At 40.0% G+C, this 22,860-nt stretch overlaps 1 protein-coding gene across 6 annotated transcripts in view; it reads right to left on the bottom strand.

Annotated features, from left to right (window-relative positions):
- The window catches only part of Faf1 (Fas associated factor 1), a 481,980-nt gene that overhangs the window by 3,097 nt on the left and 456,023 nt on the right, over window positions 1-22,860 (bottom strand). The gene's annotated exons all lie outside the window — the stretch shown is intronic.

Here is a 22,860-nt window from a genome sequence, read left to right as displayed (position 1 = left end):
ATTTCATTTATTCCATACAATAGCTGTGCAAGGTTGTGGGAGCTGAGCCAATGAGGAGGCTCAAGAGGTTGCCACCTGTTTAAGGCTATATGGTTAGGATGGGTCTGTCTGTGCAGCACAATGATTAAAAACAGTGAAGCAAACCCAGATCAAAATCCTAGGTCTGCCATTTACCACCTATAGGACCTCTAAAGAGCCTCTTTTACTAGCTGTAAAATGGAAATCATCGTTTCTCCTTTCTACGTTGTTGTGATGGTGAAACAGAATGTCGGTGAAGCCTCTGGAGTCAGTAAGTGCTCAGAAGGTGGTAACCACACTGGCTGGGGCGTTTCTGGGGTAGGGACCCCATTCTCTAACTGCCAAGCTGAAGCTTCATCTCCAAGGCCTTCTGGAGCCCAGGCGCCAGGTTGCCTTTGCTTCTATCCCACTGTCCAGTAGGATACTGCCCTTTCCCTGACTGGTAACGCCTCCATCTTTGGAGACCCCCTCTATAGCTGCAGTGGGCTGTGGCACGAATGGACTGCTTCAAAGTGATCATGGCTTAGTTGAGGCATTCCCTCTGCTGCCCCAGATCAAGCAGTTTTTTTCTTTGAAGGTCATTATGGATAGGAATTTCAAAGCAAACAAGGGCAATCTCTGTTTCCATTCTCTTTACCTGGCTTGGACAAACTGACTGAGGGGAAACAAAGGGGATGTAGGACACCATGCTCCTCCCCAGTAAGATAATGGCCATACTGTGAAACTACTCTGCAGTGCTCAGGGTCCCTCTCAAGAAGGGCATGGAACATGCTAGGAGGAACCTCCTGGTAAGGAGGAGCCTAAAATATAGCTGAACCAGCTGAAGAACAGAACCACCTGGAGCGAAAGCTGTGCCAACATTCTTTGAAAATCTTTAGGCTGAGGACAGGGGATGTAGCTCAGTGGCACCGCACCTGCCTGGCAAGCACAAGGCCCTGAGTTTGATCCCCAGTACTGGGGGGGGGCGGGGAGAAAAATTTTTAGGCTGGCAAGTAGAAAAGAACAGATGTGTTCTGTGCAGCTTCAGTGGGTAAAGCTAGGACTTGTGAGGTAAAATTACAGGAAAGCAGAACTCAGCTGGGCACAGGACATTTTAAACAGGCAGTAGCAGCTGCTGATGGGCTACTAGTACTTCTTTTTCCTCCGTAATTTTCTTCTTGTTCTTCAGTCATCATTACCATAGCTGCAATCATTATTTAGTGAGCTCCTCCCATGGAAGTGGAACCATGCAGAGTCCTTTCTATACTTTATATATAATACCTTAAGTAGTCCTCACAACAGCCCAGCAAAATAGGTAGTATTGTCATTCTACAGATGAGGTATCCAAGGTTATCTGCCTATTGTCACAGAGAGTAAAGTTTCATGCTCAGGTCGGCCTAACTCCAAAGCTCTTTATAACCAGAATGTTCTTGGCCAACATGGTGACAGCCTACTTTAGGGAGGGGAGGGGTAAGTGAACACTCTACTGTTCCCAGAAGCATTCAAATAGGGGGATATTTGCAGATGATGACTGTTATCATTTATTGAGCATTTATTTTGTACTGGTCATTCCTTGAAGCACTTTATGTTTATAAGATAATTTAATTTTCTTAATACTACTGAGGTAGGTAATTTGAGGTGGATACAATTATTATCCTGATTTTATGGTTGAGGAAATTGAATCATGGAACAGAATAAGTAACTTGTTTAGGGTCTCAAAGCTATTAAGGGCAGAGCCAGAATGTGAATTAAGGTTCTTTAGCTTTGGAATTCACTTAACTACTAGATTATATTGCCAGAGTTGTTCAGAGTAGGATCCACTGCTGAAAGAAATAAGTTGGATGAAATGACCCTGAATTTATTTCTAACCAAGCTTGTAGGATATAAGATCTTCACTTGAAGAATGGCAAAAGGTCAAGGGTCATAAAAAAAATCCTTAAATGTTTATAAAATACGAATACAAAAACCCAATCTGAGCTTCTGTTTTGCCATTTACTTGGGACTTTACTGAATTATTGACTCTCTAAATCAACAGAGAAACCCACCCTTTGGGACTCCTGGGGGATAAGGTGTGTTCTCAGATAAGAGGTATAGTTTGACTTTGTCTACAGTTAGAAGAGGTAAGTCAACCATTTTGACATTTTCTTCATTGTACTTAGGAAACCTGAATGGGTATATTTTCTCATTAAAATAATATTTTAGCAAGTTGGTTTTGTGAAATGTGTATGTTAGCAAAAAATGGGACATATTTTTTGTCAAACAGAGCTATTCTTTTCTAGATTAATTTTTTCAGCAGTTTAAAATTTCAGACACATTTTATTTTTGCTACTTCTCTGGGCTTCAGTTCCTTTTCCTAAAACATTGCTGTTGAGAAAAATGTGAATTAAGGTGATAGATTCTCATAGTAGGCCACACTGTGGCTTCCAGAATGTTAGGGTAAAAAGTTCTTTAAATGTCAAATAGTCCAAGCCCTTCATTTACATGAGGGTGACATAAGGTTCAGAGAGGTCAAGTGACTTGACCCAGGTCATACAGCTGATTAATGGCAGATGTAGTATGCTATCATAGAGTCTTGACTTCTGTTTTAAGAGTCTTTACATCTACCTTTCAACTTTTTTCTTTTACGTGAGCATAAGTATACTACCACTTAATGCTGGGAACTACTTAATGCTGGGGGCAGAAGTGGAGTAATACTAAAAACAGTAGCAGCAATATTTGTAAAACATTAACTCAGGGTTGGGGATTTAGCTCAGTGGTTCTGCCGCCTGCCTCGAAAGTGTATGGTCCCGAGTTTGATCCCCAGTATCCAAAAAAAAAAAAGCCACATTAACTCAACCATGTGGGGTAAGTATTATGATCAATCCTTTAATTTTGCTGAGGTATTGCTTTTGTTTTGAAAAGAAAGTCTGGATCTAATATTTTATATTTAGAAAAAATGTTAGGTTGGATTTTTCTCTCTTTTCATGTTCCTACTGTATTCTGACAGCTTATAGAGGAAACACACTGTAGGAGTGCTTGGAAATCAGCCTTCACTTTGTGTATTAGGAAACAAGACACAGAGATTGGGTTTACCTATGTCCACATACACAGTTGGTAGAGCAGAATCAGAACCCAGGGCTTCCAATGTGGTGCCCCATAATTTCCACCACAACTCCCCACTTGGTAAGGTTCTTTCTCCATGAGTTACAGCCTTTGGGTTCAATGTATGGAATTGGGAAGCTTTCTGAAAACTGGGAAGCTTTTAGAACAAAATCTGCACCTTAGAAAATTTCAGCATCTTCAAGGCAGGAAAAACTGCTGTCAAATTTGCTCTAGTATTGCCTGCTTGCCTCTATGACCAAACCTCCCTACTTTCTAGACTGTGTGTTGGCAGCACTGTGAGCACAGGCATGACCTCCAGGGGCAACCATTTACCACACAGGCAGAAATTTTATATCTTTTCTGGGGTACACATAGAACACAAAGCCTTGTCCTCTTCCCCACCTACCAGTGTGAAAGACAGGTCCCATCTACATCACAGACAGGCCACAGTAAATGTCCCCACACTTGAGGAAATCCACTCCTTCAGTTGTGGACTCCCTGCGTCTGTAGTCTCTCCTTACTTTCAGCCTTCAGCAAGCTCTCCCTTCTCTGAGTTCTGTCTGCTGACTACCAAAGCTGTATACTATCTAATGTTATCAGGACATAAAGGAGTACAATTATAGGTTCTAGGCTTGACTCTAGCAGTGTGACTTTGGACAAGTTGTTTTATTTTTCAGGCTTTAATTTCTACATTTTAAAAAATGTGGAGGTTAGTAATTAAATGGAGTCAACTGTACTCCAGTTGAGCTTTGGAAATCCAAACACTTGGGTTCAAGCCCCAGATCTCAGCCAAATCAGCAGGAAGCTTAGGACCCCAGTTTTCTTCTCTACTGGGTGACTTAGTGTAGGGGTGGAAGCAAACATCACTGAGAATGACATGTGGAAGCTAGTATAATTCAGTGTTAGTGTTATGGATGTCACTTCTATGGTCTAAGCTACTCGATAGTTGGAATGGTTAATGGATGATCTGGAGAGGACTATCTGGGATTTTGATTTCCACTGCTATAACCTCCTAGCTGTCTGATAACCATGGCAAGTTACTGAATTTTCCGGTTGTTTCTTTCTTTGTACAATTGCCTGTTTTTCTCTCCCAGAGTTGTGAGGATTCAATAAGATAAAGCCTGTAACTCCTATTCTACTGGGGGTGAGATTTAGTTCATACTCATGCTTCTGCATGGAGGGGACTGCTGGATGCTCCCTATCTCTCACACTGGGGTGAGAAGAGACTTAACTGCTTGGCGAGTTAGGGAGAAAAATCCTGAGCTCAGCCCCTTCTTTTCCCTATTCTGGAGCCAGCCTGTTCTCATGTTACATGGCACAATGGCCTGCAGTGTCCAGTTGTACCAAGAACTGGGTAGATAGTCTAACTTAAGTGTAGAACATATATCAGTAAATCCATTGGTTGCAGATCCCAAACCAGAATCTTTGATCAACTTTTTTGATAACAAAGGTGATATTTTTATTCTTACCTGAGCACTAGGTTTATCTTTCAATTGCTCTTACATCTTTCAATTAGTCTTGAACTAGTTAAGTGAAAGGATGTTTCTTAAAGGGCTCTAAGTTCCCAAACACCCCTAGAGCATTGTGTCGTTTAACAACTGCGATGTGATATAACATGATACAAGGGTCGTAACCCTTTTTTTCAAAGTCTGTTTGGTCTTGATTAAAAGATGAAAAAGTCACAGACTAAGTCAATTTTCAAATCTATTTGCCATCTATAATATAAAAGCTTATGCCGTGTGGTATTGGGGACTGAACCCAGAGCCTCACACATACTAGGCAAGTGCTGTACCACTGAGCTACATCCCAGCCAGATCTGATTCTTAGAGATGCTTCTTTAAAGGCAAATTATTTAAATACAAAATGAATGTATTATATACTTCATAATGAAGAATGTGTGTATAATAATGATTACTACTATTTTATGGCTCTCAAAGCACTTTCATATGTATTATCTAAATTTCAAAGCCATGTTAAGATACTGGACCCATTTATCCTCATTTTTACAGTTGAGAACATCAAAGCTCAAATAAGAACATTACTTATACATGGTTATAGAAGTAGAAATTGTTGGAGTTCACACTTGAATCCAGGTCTTCCCACTTCAAATCCTGACTGCTTTCTACTCTGAGGCAGCCCAAGGCCTATGTAAATAACCAGATTATAGTGAAGCTGAATGTATCTGCTTTTGCTGGAGATCAGCATTCACTTTGAATTTGGAAGAACAACTAGTCTTTTGGTATGATGTGTGTAACTTACAATACTAGTTTCTGTACTAGAAAAACATGTATATTAAATATCAGAAGCCTAATAATTATTAATGTCATTAACAAAAAAGGTTACTATTTTTCTTTTCTTTTCTTTTCTTTTTTCTTTTTTGGTACTGGGGATCGAACTTGGGTCCTTGTGCTGGTGCAGCAGGCAGTGAAACTAGTGAGCTAAATCCCTGGCCCTCTTTTCTTTTTTTTGATGAGATGGGCATCTTTCTATCTTGCCCAGGGTGCCCTCGAACTTATGGAACCAAGTGATTCTCCTGCTTCAGCATCTAGTGCAGCTCGAACTACAAGGATGTGCCACCATGCTCAGCTTATTTGGTGCTTTTCTTTTTTCTTGTAGTACTAGGGACTGAATCTCATGCATCCTAGGCAAGTGCTCTACCACTGAGATACAACCTGCTTGGTGTTTTCTAAGTGCCAAGTGCTACAGTAGTTATTCTATATATTATCTAATTAAATGGTTATAATTCTGAGATAAATACTCCTATTCCTTCCATTTTTTTCTTTGGTGTTGTTGTTGTTTTGGTACCTGGGATCAAGCTGGGACCACTGAGCTAAATCCCCAGCCCTATTCCTTCCATTTTATAGATGAATTCTTGGAGGTCAAAAATGGTTAAAGAGCTTGCAAAAGTTAGGAAAGATAAGGCCAGAATTTGTACCTAGGTTTGTGAATTTCCAACTGGTATCCAATGTACTGCCACTGTCCTTCTCAATTTCTGTTTTTTTTTTTTTTTTTTTTTTTTTTTGGTACCGGGGATCGAACTTGGGTCCTTGAGCTTGCGAGGCAGGCGGTCAAACCACTGAGCTAAATCCCCAGCCCTGTCCTTCTCAATTTCTGATCCTACTTCCAAACAGGGCGCAGTTAACACAATTGACTGGCTTTTCCTTGGGTACAAGGAAAGCTGTAGTTTGTAGCTGTGCCATGGCTTATGTCGCTAGTGTGGTAAGAATTTTGATGTTCCCCTAGGAATTCTGTCTTTGCTGTTTTTGTTTTTTGGTACCGGGGATCGAACTCAGGACCTTGTGCTTGTGCGGCAGGCGCCGGAATCACTGAGCTAAATCCCTGGCCCGAAATTCTGTCTTTGGATACTGTCAATGCTTTTTTATTTTTTAATTTTATATTTTTTTGGGTACTGGGGATCAAACTCGGGTCCTTGCGCTTGCGCAGCAGGCCGCGAAACCACTGAGCTAAATCGCCGGCCCCATGGATACTGTCAATGCTAATGGTAGCTTGTTGACTTTTTTTTGATAAACTAGGAATTCCTAAAGACAACAGTTACATCCACAAAGTATCAGAAGGACAATTTAAGAGCACATGAGCAGGTGAGGGTGTAAAAAGTTTTGGTAAATATAAAGTTCTTTGCAAACACAAGGGATTGCTCTTATTATTAATAGTAACAATAATTAAAAATAATTAATAATACTAAGCAACCACAATAATGCTATTTGTAGCTCTTACCAACTTCTTTACCTTTGCTGCAGGTGTTAACATGATTCCAAAGGAAACTTCCAATCTGGAAGGATCACACTATGGTTCTACTCTATGGTTTATCTCCACCTCAGGTTCCTGTGTCGTTACTGGACCAGTCTGTCTCACTGGGGCATAGGATGCTCCTCTTTCCACTAGTGGACTGTGACAGAATGACTGGGATGCTAGAGAGTGAGGTTGGATGTCTGTGGCCACAAAGAATGAGTACCAAGGACATTTTCCTTCCTTGGTTACTTATTCTTAGGTGGGTTGAAGGGAAAAACGAAGCCAGGTGTGGTGATATATTCCTGTAATCCCAGCTATTTAGCAGGCTCAAGCAAGAGGATACCAACTTCAAGGTCTGCCTGGGTGACTTAGGGAGACCCTGTCTCAAATATAAAATAAAAAGGGATAGGGAAGTAGCTTCCTGGTAAAGCACTTGCCTAGCATGCATGAGGCCCTGGATTCCACCTCCAGTACTAAATTAAAAAGGAAAAAAAAAAAGAAGAAAATGAAAGAAGAGTTAAAGAACAAAAGGAGAGAAGACTAAGGTGACAAGAGATAGAAATTCTGTCTTTAAGCTGCCCTGTTTTGTTCTTTGTTTTATCACATTATAATATTGTGTTCACATATGATTAACATTTATTGATAGCTTATTAAATGCTAAGTCTGTTCTGTACTTTATAAGCACATCAACCCTCCACTTCAAAAAAATGAGGAATAGAGGTTCAGAGAGATTATATAACCTGTTTGAGATTGTACAGGCAGGAAGTGGCAGAGCAAGGATTTAAAACTAGGTTTGGGGGCCGAGGATTTAGCTCAGTGGTTCCACCGTCTGCCTCCCAAGCACAAGGACCCAAGTTCGATCCCTGGTACCAAAAAAAAAAAAAAAAAAAAAAAAAGGAAAATAAAACTAGGTTTGGCTCCCAAGCCTATTTTTTTTGGTACCAGGGATCGAACTCAGGACGTTGTGCTTGCGAAGCGGGCAGTGGCACCACCGAGCTAAATCCCTGGCCCCAAGCCTATGTTTTTAATTTCCACACTAGATGATTTTAGTATTGTAGTCATGCACTGGACTACTTATTCTAAGTTCCTTGTTTGGAAGGACTTTTCCCTTCATGTACCTGAAACATACATTTCCCCATAATAGAATATGTTAGTACCTTAGGCATTTGAGCAAATTTTACTTATCTAGTTCCTCAATTATCACAGACATAGTGACTTTCAGAACTGAATGGGTTCTTGGAAATCATCTGTATAACACATGGGGATAGAAAAGCCCAGTGAGTGGGAAGAACTTACCCAAAAAGCTCAATACTCATGGTAAACCTGGAATCAAACCTGGATTCATTGCTCCCAGACTATACCTTTAGACAGGCTGTTCAATGAGCACACCAACTTTAAAATGTTACTAGTGTTAAAATGGCCTCGGGCTGGAGACTTAGCTCAGTGGTTTTGCCTCAGGTGTAAGGACCCAAGTTTGATCCCCGGTAACAACAACAACAAAAAGCATAAAATGGCCTCATACTGTTAGGAACGCCCTGGACACCAAACAAAAAATGTGACCCTCTCCTTGCACTGTATCCTTGATAGTTGCTTTGGTCACTGTCCTATTAAATAACAATGTTGGTGGGAATAGCTCAGAAGTAATAAGGGGATTCTCACAAGGGTGGGGAGAGGAAAGCCAATTAGGTCTAAAAGCAGGAGAAGATTCAAGTATGCAGAATGCACATAAAAAGGACAAAAGAGGGGCCGGGGATTTAGCTCAGTGGTTTTGCTGCCTGCTGCGCAAGCACAAGGACCCAAGTTCGATCCCCAATACCAAAAAAAAAAAAAAAAAAAAAGGGACAAAAGAATAAAGAACATCTTGGGAAGTCAGGTCCTAAGATTACTCTCTTGTGGGATCTCAAAGTCACAATTTCAAGTACATAAAAGGGAGTCCTGCTTTGTAGAGCAGTTTGCAAGCTCTCTGTCCCTGGAAACATAAACGGAGGACAGGCGAATTCATGAGTGAAGATTCTGTAGTGCGGCAAGAGAAATTTAGTGCAGACTAATCCCACTGGTGTGCCGGGACTTCTAAGGTCTGCCTGGGCAACTTAGGGAGATTCTGTTTCCCTAAGGGACAACCTAAGGTTGTCTCCCAGAAGTTACAGATGTGCCAAAATATTGGTCCTTTAATCCCTTGGGGCAGTCGGAAGCTACAGGGCTAGGTTGCTTCTGGTCCTGAGCAATCTAGTATAGTAACTTCAGTGAGGCATACAAATAACATTTTCAGTGTGTGTGTGGTGACTTGAAAAAGGCTGGGAAGCACTGATCTAGGGGAGATGCCTCACTTTTAGAGGGCTATACTGTGGAAGGCAACCAGGTCCTTCTATAAAAGGTTCCTAGGATGCCTCTGATTTAAAAATAAATTGGTTCACAACACTAATGGCTGTGTTTGGAACAGGGTACTGAGAAATAAATAAAAGAAAATACCTGTTTACTGATTAGGTTTAGAACTGTTAACTGTACTTAAAAGCCTTCTGAGAAATCTTGATCACTGCCTGCCCTACAGTATTACCAGGGATGGATTAAGGGCTAATTAGAGAGGCAGTAAGAAAAATACTGGCAGGTTTTAAATCTTGGTTGCTGTATGTATGCTATTGAGCAAGTCATTTAATTTCTTATGAGGTAAGACCCATATTTTTCATCTGTAAGCTATAGGTCAACATCACCCAGCACCCCAATAGTCTCTCAATAAACCACTTCCCTCTAGGTTTCTTTCCTTCACACTCCTACTTGAGAGTTAAACAAAAGGTCTGATCTTTGTCACTCTCCCACTTAAAAGTTCTTGAATGAGTCCTTACTGAAACAAGAGAGTCCTCTTTGCTTTGTCCTCATTTTCCTAACTGGTCAATAGGTGCTGTTTCTGACAAGGTTCGCAGTGGGTCTATAATGGATGGCACGGCTGGAAAGATAGTTTGGAGAACTATGGAGGGCTCAAACGACTTACTATATATAGTTTAAACGTCTGAACAAACATGTTCCCCCCACTGCAGAGAGATCTGGAATAGCATGCTCAGTAAGTCTTCAGGCAAAATGGCTAGGGAGAAAGTGAGCATTTTGAATGCATTTTAATACCCAGGCAGGGCCATGCAAGCCAGTGTATGTGTAGCTCTGCACACAAACACAGCTCAAGAGCTGGAGCTTTGAACAGGAGTTAAAAGAGCCGAGTCCCTAACGACATACAAAAGACTTGCTGGTGTGATTTATTCTGATGTATTTACTTATCCAATTACCAAAACAGCAGGAGATCATTAAATTTTCTAGTTACCAGATGCAGCACGTTCAATATCTTAAATGTTACCAAGGCTCTTTCTGAGCTATTTTGATATTACATTTCATCTGCCCAAAAGCTTATAAAATTGGAAGGCAAGAATCATGAACAGAGCAGCTGTCTTTGAAGGTTGGTCCAGCAGGTACCTGTACCATACCAAACGTTTACCAGAAACTCTCAAACTCCTAGGAAAAGTACCACGATGAGAAACAAACGTATTTAGGAAGACGGGAATGCTAAGGAAGTGGTATTTAAAGGTGGCTGAAGATTTTTTTCATGCTCGTTTTCTATCAGTTCAGGCCCCATGTCCACAGAGGGTCAGGGCTCAGAGCAGAGGGGACACAGGAAATAAGCACCCTCTGGGAGACTGCAAACCTGCCTCCTAACCCTAGCATCCTGCTTCTGTCTGTATGATCTTAGAGAAGTCACTTTTCCTCCTTTGAGTTTCCATCCTGTTAAACAAAGATGTTGACATCTCCTGCACCAACTTATAGACTGGCTGCTATAAGCATCATCACAGTGTGTTTTCCTCACACTTTACAACAATGTCTCCTGGAAAACACCAAACGGTTTAAAGGCAGGAACTGTGTATTTTACTGTTTTTGTATCCCTAGCACCAAAGCAAAGAACATGTGTAATATGTTCTCAGTAAATGCACATTGGGTATCAAATCCGAGATCATTATGAAACAGTGAAAAATATAAAGCTCATTTTAACAACATTTTAGGAGTAAGTGCAAAATAAATATTTTCTCTTGAAAAACATGTCAACTGAAATTCAGGCATAAATTTTTTGAAAGGGCGAGGGAGGCTTGGTCCCAATATTTTTTACTGCTCTGGTCTCTAAATACTATTCCTTCACAAACCCTAGGTTCTAGCCAGTTAGAATAGTTTGTTACTCCCAAACATGTCTTGTGTTTTTCCTCCTTAAACCTCAGCTATGCTGTCTCCTCTACCTGTTCTTCTCCCCCGATTCTACCTGTTCGAATCTACACATCCTTCAAGGCTCAGTTCAAATGCTACATTTTCTGCAAAACCAAGCCTGAGCAACAGAGCCTAATTTGATCTTTCTCCTATTTTTAACAGAGATATCATACCTGGCCTCTTCTCCCATTCACTAGGTCACATACTGTGGCACACAGCAACCATATATGTTCACATTCATTCTCTTATACATCTCTTCTGTTGTCCCATGTGTGGCTAATTTACATTTACTAAACTAACACCTCTGTTTCACATCAGGCTGCTCAGACAAGGGGGCTGCTGAGATCTGCTGGCAGACTCAAGGTCAGGGTTTAATCTGGAATGCATAACCTGGCAATGGTAACCCTGTCCTTTGCTAAAACAGCAGTCTTATACTTTGATCAGGCAAAGGATCCTATAGCATCTAGGTCAAAGGATTGGCTATACTCTTATCCTGAGTTGTCTGTTGTGCATCTCAGGTTATTTTGCAATTATTTGTTCAGAGTCTTCCTCTTGAGTTAGACTGAATTCTGAGGGCTACCTATTCGTGGAGCCTAGGATACTGCTGGAAACATGTTCAATGCATGTTTGCTGATAGACTGGCCTACTGAATGACTGAATGGAGCCTATCCACTCTTTCCTAAAGCCTCCATCAACAGAAAGAAATGGAATCTGGAAGAGCTGCGTCCCCAGACCAATTTCCCCCTAGCCTCACACCCTCAGCAGGCAAAGCCTGTCAGTGATGCAACCGGCAGGTCACCCGAGCAGCTCCCTTGGCTCTGCATGCTGTCTGGTTCTCACCTCAGTCAGTCCTGCTCACAGATGCAAGGGCTAACAATAAGTTTGCATCAGTTGCCCTCTCAGAGGGGACAGATTTTCCCTGTCTTGTTTAAACTGTTGTTGGAATTGGCTAATTAGAAGGATTTAAAAAATCTTAATACTCTAAACAGAGAAAACTGGTTCTGAATTATTAAGCAACATTTTCTGTGCATTTGAATAACCTTAAGTGACTTAGCTGCCACCTGATCCTAAGCTCTGGCTCAGATAAATAAATGTGAAATATTGTCAAAGCCTCAGCTTATAGGAGCCACCAGCTACAGTAAATAAAAGCTTAAGTCCCCACAAACTGCCTAAGACAGAGATATTCTTATAAAAAGAGAGAAGATGATCATAAATAAAGCCAGCGGTACCAGGAAGCTAATGGTTTTGTCCTAGTTTTCAGATGAGTTGTCAACGGGGCAGGTATCCAGGTCATTTAATCATAGAATCACATAGTATCAGAGCTGAAAGAAGATTAAGAAAGAACCTGTTTGAATCTCTTCATATCTCAGATGAAAATATGACCCAGAGAACCATGTACCTTGCTTGAGATCACACAAGTGGCTGAAACTTGTCACCTAGAGACTCCTTGCTCTTCTCCCCACACCTGGGAGTTCTACTTCTCGGCCATGTTGGGAGGTGTAGCAGGAAAGAAGCTAGGAATAAGTGAGGGTGACCAACACTCTAATGTGACCCCTGCAACTTGCCTAACCTCATGCTATGAGGATATCATGAGTTATCTGTGAGTTTCTGCCTGGTGAGATGGAAAATACAAAAATAAACAAAAACAGTGATGTATAAGTGAGTAGGAACATTTTATTTCTTCTCATTTATTTACTAAACAAATATTTCTTGAGTGTTTGCTATGAGTAAGAAACATGCTAGGTTCTAGAAGTAGGGCAACAGCAGACAAGAAAATGGACCACTGCAATCCACAGCAACAAAGGGCTATGAAAGGGAAGAGAGAGCACCAAGGAAGGTAAATGCCTGATTTGGTCCTAGGGTGTCACCATATCTTTCCTCCTTGTTGCATTCTACTATATACAACTATTTCCTACAATCTAATTATTTCACTGCAATATTTATAAACAATAAACTAATATTAGCTGCTTAGTATGTGTCAGGCCCTGTGCTAGGAAACAATCAGATGAATTAGACACAATCCCAAGTAACTTTAAACTTGATGTGTATACTTAATAAAAAGAATATCTGACTTCATTGTGTGACTATGTACACTTGAGCCAACCATTTCTGCTTCTGGTATCTTTTGGTTTTTCTATGCCTTAGGCAAGTTAATTTCTTTTGCATTTCTTTCTAGCTCCCATAGTCTAAAAAACATGCCTGAAGAGGACGTATTCACATAAGGTCTTACAGAAGGCCAACTAAATGAAGAAAAGCGATATACACTTGGAAATGGCAAAAGAATCTTCAGGTTTGAGATTCAGCCACAGACATTAAACTTGAAGCTGTAGGGCCCTGATTCTGGGTGAAGGGCAGAGTGTGGTTCAGGTGAAGCAGGCTTGGGCTGAGGCTGGGCTGGAGTTGGCACCGTAGCGAGGCCAGGAGGATTTGGCATGTTGATGCATGTGCTAATGCACACTGGAACTTCAGCAGTGGTTTTGAAAATTACAAGGAGTGACTAGAAAAGGTTAATCTGTGCATATACACGTTAGCATTTGTTTATGTTTACAATGGTGTTATTATACAGACTTTAAGTGAGCAAAGCGTGTTGGCAGAAGCACTTGGAATACTGAACAAAGAGAATAATGGTTTTTTATTTATGGCTGAATGGAGCCAGATTGGATTATATGTATGGCCTACTTAATTTCTGATATAGCAATTTTGAATGTATAATGCTTCATAAATACCTTACAAAATTAAGTTCTTGGCCAGAGTAAATAACTTTAGAAATGTTAAAATACAATCAATATACCTACATATCATCAGTAATAGTCGCTACATTTTATTTTCAGCATACCATGGGGAAAGGACCTGGATTTTGAGAATCAAGTACTGATACAGATGCTGTGCAAATTAGAGAAATTTCAAGTCTCTAAGCTTCCATGTCCTCATCTCTTTTAGTTTCTTTTAGAGAACTAATGTATTTGAAGTACCTAGCATATAATAGGCACACAAAAAATAGATATATTTATGGTCATCACTACCTACCATTCCAACTTTTTTGTGAATGAGTTAGAAGGAGCAAGGGCAGATTGTATTAAGGCTCTGAATTCCCTCCCCTGAAATGGCTATAAGTACCTCAAACAATATTTTAAAATGCCTTTATATATTCCTTTGATCTGGCTAGAAATATACAATGATGAGGTTTTTTTGTTGTTGTTCCATATAGCAACTCTGGTTCCCTCAATACCCCTGTGGCTTTGCTGGATCCTTTCCTTGCCATCCACTTTAATATAAGATGTTAAACACACTGAACATTCACTATGTGCTAGTGCTTTATAAATATCACTTCCTTTTATTTTTATAACAGCCCTAAGAAATAAGTCTTCATTATCCTTATTTTACAGATGAGGAAATTGAGCTACACAGAAGCTAACATCAAACAGCTGGAAAATGTAGAGGTGAGATTCAATCTGGAACTCCAGGCTTTTAACCACACTACCTTATACTGTCTCCCCATCACTCATCTTCTTCAAATTTGCTCAAGTCACTACCTGAAGCATTTTTTACTGCTGTTGAGTCAGCCTCATAGTTTAAATCTCTTGTCTTCTGCTAGAAAGCACCACCTAGACTTCCTACCCCTCAGACTCAACAAATCCCAAAGTGAACTGGTCTTCTCATTTGTCTTCCTTGATGTCTGCCTGTGGTACTACTATTTTTTTATCTCTATTATTCAATCAGCTTCAAAATATTATAAAAATGAAATCAGACAGTATGTAACTTTTTAAGATTGCCCTTTTCCACTCAGCATAATGCTCTTGCAAGTTGATGGATCTATCAAGAGTTCATACTTTATTGCTGAGTAGTATACAACTATTCCCTTTTTCAAAAAGACTTGTTTTCCTTTCTTTTCTCCCTCTCCCCTTCCTCATGCTGGAGATCAAACCTGACGCCTCAAACATGCTAAGCACATTCTCTACCAATGAACAGCAACTACAGCCCGAAAAGACTTGTTTTAACTCTGAGGCTTTACGCACATAAGCTACATTTCCTCTTCCTTGGGCTCCCATAACAGCCACCATAGACTAATAGTATTTTATTTTATTGTATATATGCATGTATGTATTTTTAGAGACGAGGTCCGACTGTATTGTCTAGGCTGTTCTCAAATTTCTGGGCTCAAGAGATCCTCCTGCCTTAGCCTCCCAAGTGCTGAGGTTATAGATGTGCATCATGCCATCCAGGTATCACAGCATTTTTGACTTGAATACTTTGATTTGTTTATCTATCTAAAAGGCCTTTGTATCACTGATGCCTAATGAGTACTTGGTAAAACTAGTCAGGTAATAACATCAGGTTACAAATATAGATTAACTTACAAATTGTTGGTAAAAGTGTCTTGAAAATAGCAAAATGCTATTAAATCTTCCTAAAAGGCTACACAAGCCACATATCCATTAATCTCTATTACTGTGGATTACATCTGCCTACTTGCTAAAGTTTGAAGCATTTTCATGGGCATTTGAAGATATATGCAGAGTAGTGAAAAGTTTCAGTTGTCCGAAGTTCATGTTCTTAGCTGAGGTTGAAGGAGGCAATGCTTTGTCTTCTTGTGTAAAAAATATCCTCTTCTAATGTACATTAAGTATGATGTTTTTCACATTTTTATGCTTTTTGTTAGTGATCTGGGTGTTTTAAAATGGTTGAAGCATAGTGCTGCAGGCTGAACAGTGTTCCTAAGAGCAGGAAGGGTGTGGTGTGTGAGATGAGCTTCATTCACACATAATTATTGGACTTTGGCCATGAGTCAACAATGTGTATTAAGTAATCTTTTAAAACAGAAACACATATAAGACAAGTTATATGTTGGGTAGTTGATGAAAATGTGATCAGAGGCTTGCAAGAATTTAACCTTGCATTACCATTATGTAAAATGGTTGAGTATTTGCTAGTTCAGTGAGCCCTACTTTGTGCTAGGCCTGTGTAGGCCCCACATGTTGTACCCACAGGTACAACTGAGGTACCAAAGCAAATAAGAATGTACAGCTAATGCTCTAAATGAGCTTATGCAGAGCAGGCCCCAGAGGAGCCTGACACAAATAAGGTAAAAATATATATGAGGAGACAAGCTTGTCTTTCTTGCTAGAAAAAGACCATAAACTAATATAGAAAATATTTCCAACTATAAAAGCAATCTACTGGCTTGGTAAAATAGAAAGCATGTATCAAGTTCTAGATATTTCTGCTTGAATACCATACTCAGCCTTTTATTACTAGGCAGTAAGGCACACTGCTTGATATCTTTATTTGTGAGCTGATAGTTTACAGTTACAGTGGAGAAAAATCTTTGTCTTTTTGAAGCCAAAACACAAAAGAAAAAGAGATACAAAGGAGAGAGTGAGGTTGAAGAGAGAAATAATCACCTTGCCACCATACCAGTTACATTAGACTCTTACTATGGGTTAAATGCCATACATATGATACACCCACGTTACATTTTTAAATGCTCACAACCCTTTGAAATAGGTGCTGTTATTCTTATTTTACCAAAAAGTTAAATTGTTTAAGATTACTCAGTAAAGAGCTGGTGGAAAATTTAAGTCACAGTTTGTCTAACTCCATAGCTTTGTTTCAGTCTACAAAGCCTAGGAAATGGTATTAAAAAAAAAAGGCGGTGTTCAATAAATTATCCTTCTAGTATGTGTATGTGTGCATTTGTACATATATAATAATATACTATGTATCATATATATGCTATATATATAGCAAACAAGGAAAAATAAATACCAACAAGTCCCCCTTTAAGTAGCTAATTTGAAAAATCTGTTTTTTCTCAGCACTGAGGAAAAGTAGCTGCGACCTCAAGGACAACTGCAGAGTTATAAAGTTTGGGGGCAAATGTACACTGAATATGTTTATACTCTACAAACTTAGGCGATGGCCATCCCTAAAGATTGTACTTCCCTCAGGTTATCTAAAAATTCTCTTTTGAAAATACATAGTTAATTGTTATTTTTTAGTACTCTTCTGTGACGACTAGTAACCTATGCTACAGGACTAAGTTATGTTCCAAGTGAAGGTGGTGAACAAAGTGAAATGGTTACAAGTTTCTCTGTTTGTAGAGTACCTCCTACACACCTTAGCAGTAAACCCCAGAAGCAAATTTAAGATGTGGTTATCTTAAAAAAATAAAATCATATATGTAAAGAAGGGTCAGTATAGCAAGCCTAAAAAGCTTGCCTAAAAGGTTGGCCCTTGACTAGCTTTGCATCTTTTGCCTTAATAAGTAATAGCCACAAGCATGATAGTACGCTGAGTCCTATGAATTTTTCTTTGCAATCACTGAACCTTGGCGTGGTCTTTAAAAAGATCCTTAAACACAGTTGGTATCAGAAGTGAGATTCAATAGTCTGATCCCGACTTACCAACATATGGTGAAAACACTGCTGCAGAAAAGAAAGGATGAAGAGGTAGGGTATAGTGATCTTTGGTGGCTGGGTGGATATGGAATCATCCACTCCTGGTATGAAACAGCAGCTGAGCTGCATCTATTGTAAAAGGCACAAGTATCTATAGAGTTTTAAAATGATATATCTGACTCCAACACAGTTGGGTTGCGGGATCTCACGACTATTTTTGGTTGGGCTGGCTAAGACGGGGGAAAAAAGAGAGCAGCTTTGGTAATGCCTTTGGTTTTTATTCTTTTTGGGGTGGTAAAAGACAGTGTCCCAAATTCCAAAACTGAGCTTTGGATGAGCCCAAAATGTTAAAAAGTTTGAGTTTCTCGCTCCTCCGATTGGGGAAAAAAAGTTAAATCAGTTTCTAGGGCTGGAGCAAAATTTTGGATAAACTGGAAGAAGGGAAAAGGACAAAAACATGCCAGTTACTTCTCCATCTTAGTTGTTTCTACTTCTGCTGCAGCAGCCAGCCCTTCCCACCTCCTGCAGGGATCTTCCCCCTGCAACTTTAATATCAACTCTGTAAACCCTAAATTTATTGTGAGGGCTTTGGGAATACTTACAATGAGGAAGAAGAGAGTAATTAGAAAAGTAGTGTCTCTTTACATTGTTCATCTGGATATATGGTAAAAAGCTGATACAAAACATACATTTCCAACTTCATAAATGCTGAAGGGATCATTTCAATCAGGAAGGCTGCAAAGAAAGTGTTAGTGGAATACAACTTCTTTGTTTTCTGTTGGCAGTGAGTGAGCTACAATGTAAACCCTTGGAACTACTGGAAACTGAACAAATCTCTAAATTTTTTTTCTTACTGGAGACTGGCAAAAGAGAGACAAAACAGAAAAGTTTTTGGCTTGGTAATGTGCTCCTAAAATCAATGTCAGACCCCTAAGGATAGTTTTCCAGGTAGAGGTGTATATTTTGGATTTTCCAGTATGTAAAACTGGGTAGGACAAAAAGAGCTGAAGAAAGCCTTACTGTTACTTAAACTTCAAACACAGCTGACTGGCCCTGTAGCATCTTGGCTCTACTGTTGAAGGAAATTCGCTGGCTTTTTTTGGAATTCCAAATCTAGAATTCTAATTCTCTGGATCTGACTTTAAAACCTGAAATTGTTTGCTGTGGGCTGCTTTAGTATATGCTGAGGTGAAAGCAGGCACAGGCTCAAAAACCAACCAGCCAACTAAACAACCAGCCAGTCAACCCACTCATCTAAACCCAGAACTTCAATGCTGGGACCTTTGCAGATTTAGGACACTTATGTGGGGCCTGGAACATCATGGATGCTATCTGTACTGTCTAGGTCACATAGAAATATCCATAAAAGGGGGACTGTTTAGTGATGGGACTATGTATGATCAAGGTGCTGACTGGATTAACTATTAATCTGATTGCATTTCTAACATGAGGTTCCTAACATGAAGCTGACTTGAATAATACCTTCCACGGTTGAGGCAATGTCATAACAGTCAGGATACATGTAAGAAGTATAATCCCAGAGGCCATGCATAGTACCCCTGGAAACAGTTTATAACTGTTAGGTGATCCCAAGGAGGACATACATTAGACTAAGTGAATTCTTTTTTTTTTTTGGTACTGGGGACTGAACTTGGGTCCTTGCGCTTGTGAGGCAGGTGGCAGAACCACTGAGCTAAATCCCCGGCCCAAGACTAAGTGAATTCTTAATGCGTGATTCCTGCCAAAAGCTGCGAGTTAGGGGAGGGCACATCACAAGGAGCGTGATCTCTCTATCCACTCCTCACAGTCAAATTCTAGACTCCCTTTGGGGGATGTTTCACTGCTGTTGACTTGTGTTCAACGTCTCAGATTAGTTTTATTTTGCAACAATGGATCAATAAACAGCGTAACTCTACTTCCCTCACCTTTGTCCTGGTACCTATACCTTAGTAAGTTAGCTGCATTACATACAGCTACTCTCAAAGAGTCATTGATGTTTTCTAAGCTGTCCACTGGATAAATGCTTAGGATGAAATCATTTAGACTGAACAGGAAGCCTAGGGTGGGAGACCTCAGAGTGGGAGGCCACACCTGGCACCTTGTTAACTTGGACTGCCTAATAGATGTCTCACTTGGAGTACCCTAACAACTGCACATTCTGTTTCTAGGGGGGACCATGTTTACTCTCTGGGACATGTGTATCCTGATTATTGTGACTTTGTATCAATTTAGTCAGCTTCAATTTAGTCAAAGTAGTGTTACACTTGATTTGATGCCTTAGGCCCAGGTGAAAGACAGACAGACAGACAGACAGAAAGAGAAACTTAAGGAGGAAGGCACCTGGGATTCTAAGGTAGACCTTAATGGTTGGTGGGGTTTGTTTTAACTGGCTAAGTCCAGGATCTATAAAACTATAACAGATCAACGCCTCAGGTTGTCCTCACTCTGTGTATAGGCTGCCGCTTCTATAAATAATTTTTCTGTATGGACACTTTGGCCTAGGACAAAGAGGGTAGTCTGTGCAGGTGAGAGTTAGTATAGTAGGCTATTCTTAGCAAGCCCTGCCTTCCAAGGTTGGCCCTTGGCTGCTGTGTGGTAATGGGTTTCAGGAGGGTTCCCACCATTTTCAAAACTGATAAAAATGGCTCATTATGCCTAAAATGTTTGTGCAAACCATAAAGTTTATGCTGAACACTTGCTTTCTTTCTGGAAAGTTGGCTTTTTGATATGTGTGAGGCAAAGGGACCTACATGGTTAGTACCTAATAAAAATCCTAGGCACAGGGCTGGGGATGTGGCCTAGTGGTAGAATGTCTGCTTAGCATGTGCATGGCCCTTGGTTCAATCTCTAAAAATACAATAACAAGGCCGGAGATTTAGCTCAGTGGTTCTGCCGCCTGCCTCACAAGCGCAAAGAGCCGAGTTCAATCCCCGGTACCAAAAAAAAAAGCAAAAGCAAACCAAAACAAAAACTCCTAGACATAAGGGTCCCTAATTAGTTTCCTTTTTGGCAATATTTCATACATGTTATCTGAAATTGTTGCTGGGGGAATTAAACTGCAACTCCTCTATGACTCCCCTGGGAGGGGACCCTTGGAAGGTTATATTATCTTCCTTTTTGCTGATTTTGCTTTTCATTCTTATCTTACAATAAATCATAGCTATGGATATAATTACATGCGAAGTCCTGTGAATCTTCCTAGGAAATCACTGAACCTGGAGGTAGTTTTGGGGACTCCTAATGCCTTATGGGAAAAAGTTTTCTCTTTAGGATGAAAAAGTATGGGTTTTGGATAATGGAATTCCAATTTTGTCAGTTACTGTTTATGTGGCCCATTACTTAACATCACTCAGTCCCTCTAGTCTAATCTGTAAAATGTAGTTCTTATCTATGCTCATTATAGCTTGTGTTTAGCTGTCCACTAAAGCCTCATGCGAATGAGGTGGGGCTTTTGGGGATGGCTGGATCTAGAATGTGATGCCGGAATTGATTCACGGTGCAATGCTAGGCTCAAGGGCACTAGGATTAAGGGTGTGAGTGCTACCCACCCTACTAGTCTGGATAAGATAAAAGGGGCAGGAAGAAGCTGTTAAGGTCCCTTGCTGCTTTTTACTGTCTTCTGCTGCCACAAATTGTTGGCCTTCTGCCATGTGCCACCCTGCCTTGGAGCCAGCTGATTATAGACTGAAACCTCTTCAAACCGTGTGCTAAATAAACCTTTCCTTCATTAAACTTTGGGTGTTGGTTATTTTGTCTCAGGAAGAGAATAGTAACAAACACAATGCCCTAGGGTTTGTATAAAGATGAAAAGAAAGAATAATTTCTAAAGTGACTGCATAGGAACTGGAAACAGAGTAGGACATTAATGATTGTTAATTATCTTTATTTAATTCCTTAAATATGCCATAAAAATTTCAAAGAAAGCTTTCAAATCAGAGAAAATTTCAGACCCAACTTGTCTTGAAACTAAGCAGAAAACTGTACAAACACATTTCACTGAAAACCTCTCTAGTGTTTGGTCACATTTCCATGCAACACCAGATCAGAGGATTTAGCTTTGAGGAAATAGTAATGTACAGAGAGGAGAGAATGTGAGAATGTTTCCTTTAAGAAAAGCAGGACCCAAAACAACATGGTGTGCCAATTGCCCATCAACTGGAGACTGGATAAAGAAGATGTGGATTTTTTTTTTTTTTTTAGAAAATGGAGTACTACTCAGCCATAAAGAAAGAGAAACTAGAGACATTTATGGTTAAATGGATGCATACTGAGGCCATACTCTTAAGTAAAATAAATAGGACAAACATGTGTAAATACTGAATAGTTTCTCTGGTGTGAGAAACTGAAAATGTAAATAATGATTAAAATGAGTAACTGATAATGTGAAATAGGAAGAAAAGGCTCAAAGAGGTAGGGGAAGTGGGAGAGGTAGGGGAAAGGAAAGAAGGGAAAGGAAAAAATATGAGAAAAAGAAAAGGTCTTTGTCAATAGGGAGGGGTGGAGGAGTTGAAGGGAGGGCAGGGGAACAGGGGAAAAAATAAGAACCAAGATACTCATGTAAAGGTACAAGTTCCCAATGATAAATGTAAATGTATTGTGTACCTAAAATATACCAATAATTTATGGAAAAAAACCCAATATGATGTGGTTTGTCCTCCATGCAGTGCCGGGCTCAGGGGCAGGTCCAGTAGTAAGCTGTTCTATTCCTTCTCAGCCCAGGGTCCACTCATCTTAAAGTCACCCGTGTCTTGAGTATCGACCATGTGCCACACCTGTGACTTCACATTACTTCATTTAGTTCTTTCAACTATCTTGTAAGTGGCTATGATTATCTGCCTTTTAAGGTGAAAGTATCAGTCTAGAGAGGTTATATTACTTGCACATGGCCCCCTCATAACTGTTTTTTGTGGTGCCATTACACTATCTCCTTGTATGGCTACCAAGGCTCAGAACACTAAGTGGTCCAAAACAGTGGACTTTCTTCCAAGGAAGGGTCTATTATAACACAAGTGACAAAATGCAGGTCACTATCATATTAAAAATGAGGAATGTGTCTAAAAACTTATTTTTTTAAAGGTTAGAAACAGGTCAAATGCAGTGAGTTGCTGGAGATGGATCAAAGCAGCTGAGCATTTCCAACTCAAACAGCATGCCCTCTGTTGCTTACCAAGTATTTTCATTATCACTTTTGATCTTATCATCACAATATTTCTGTGAGGATACATGACACTATCCTCACTTGAAAGATGAAGTAACTAAAATTCAGAAAGGAGAAATGATGTACTCAGTATAACTCAGCAAACAGGTGGAAGTGTAAACATTAAAGCGAAGTAGAGAGGGGATAGGAAAAGCTACAGAAATATTTATCAAATAGCCCAGGCAGTGGTAGCCTTCACACACA

This window comes from Heterocephalus glaber, unplaced genomic scaffold (assembly GCF_053883595.1).
Source record: "Heterocephalus glaber isolate CG9 unplaced genomic scaffold, H.glaber_assembly_v1.0 deba00001451, whole genome shotgun sequence".
NCBI classification, from domain to species: domain Eukaryota; kingdom Metazoa; phylum Chordata; class Mammalia; order Rodentia; family Bathyergidae; genus Heterocephalus; species Heterocephalus glaber.
Note: the sequence above shows the minus strand (reverse complement) of the source record. Positions and strands in the feature narration are given on the sequence as shown.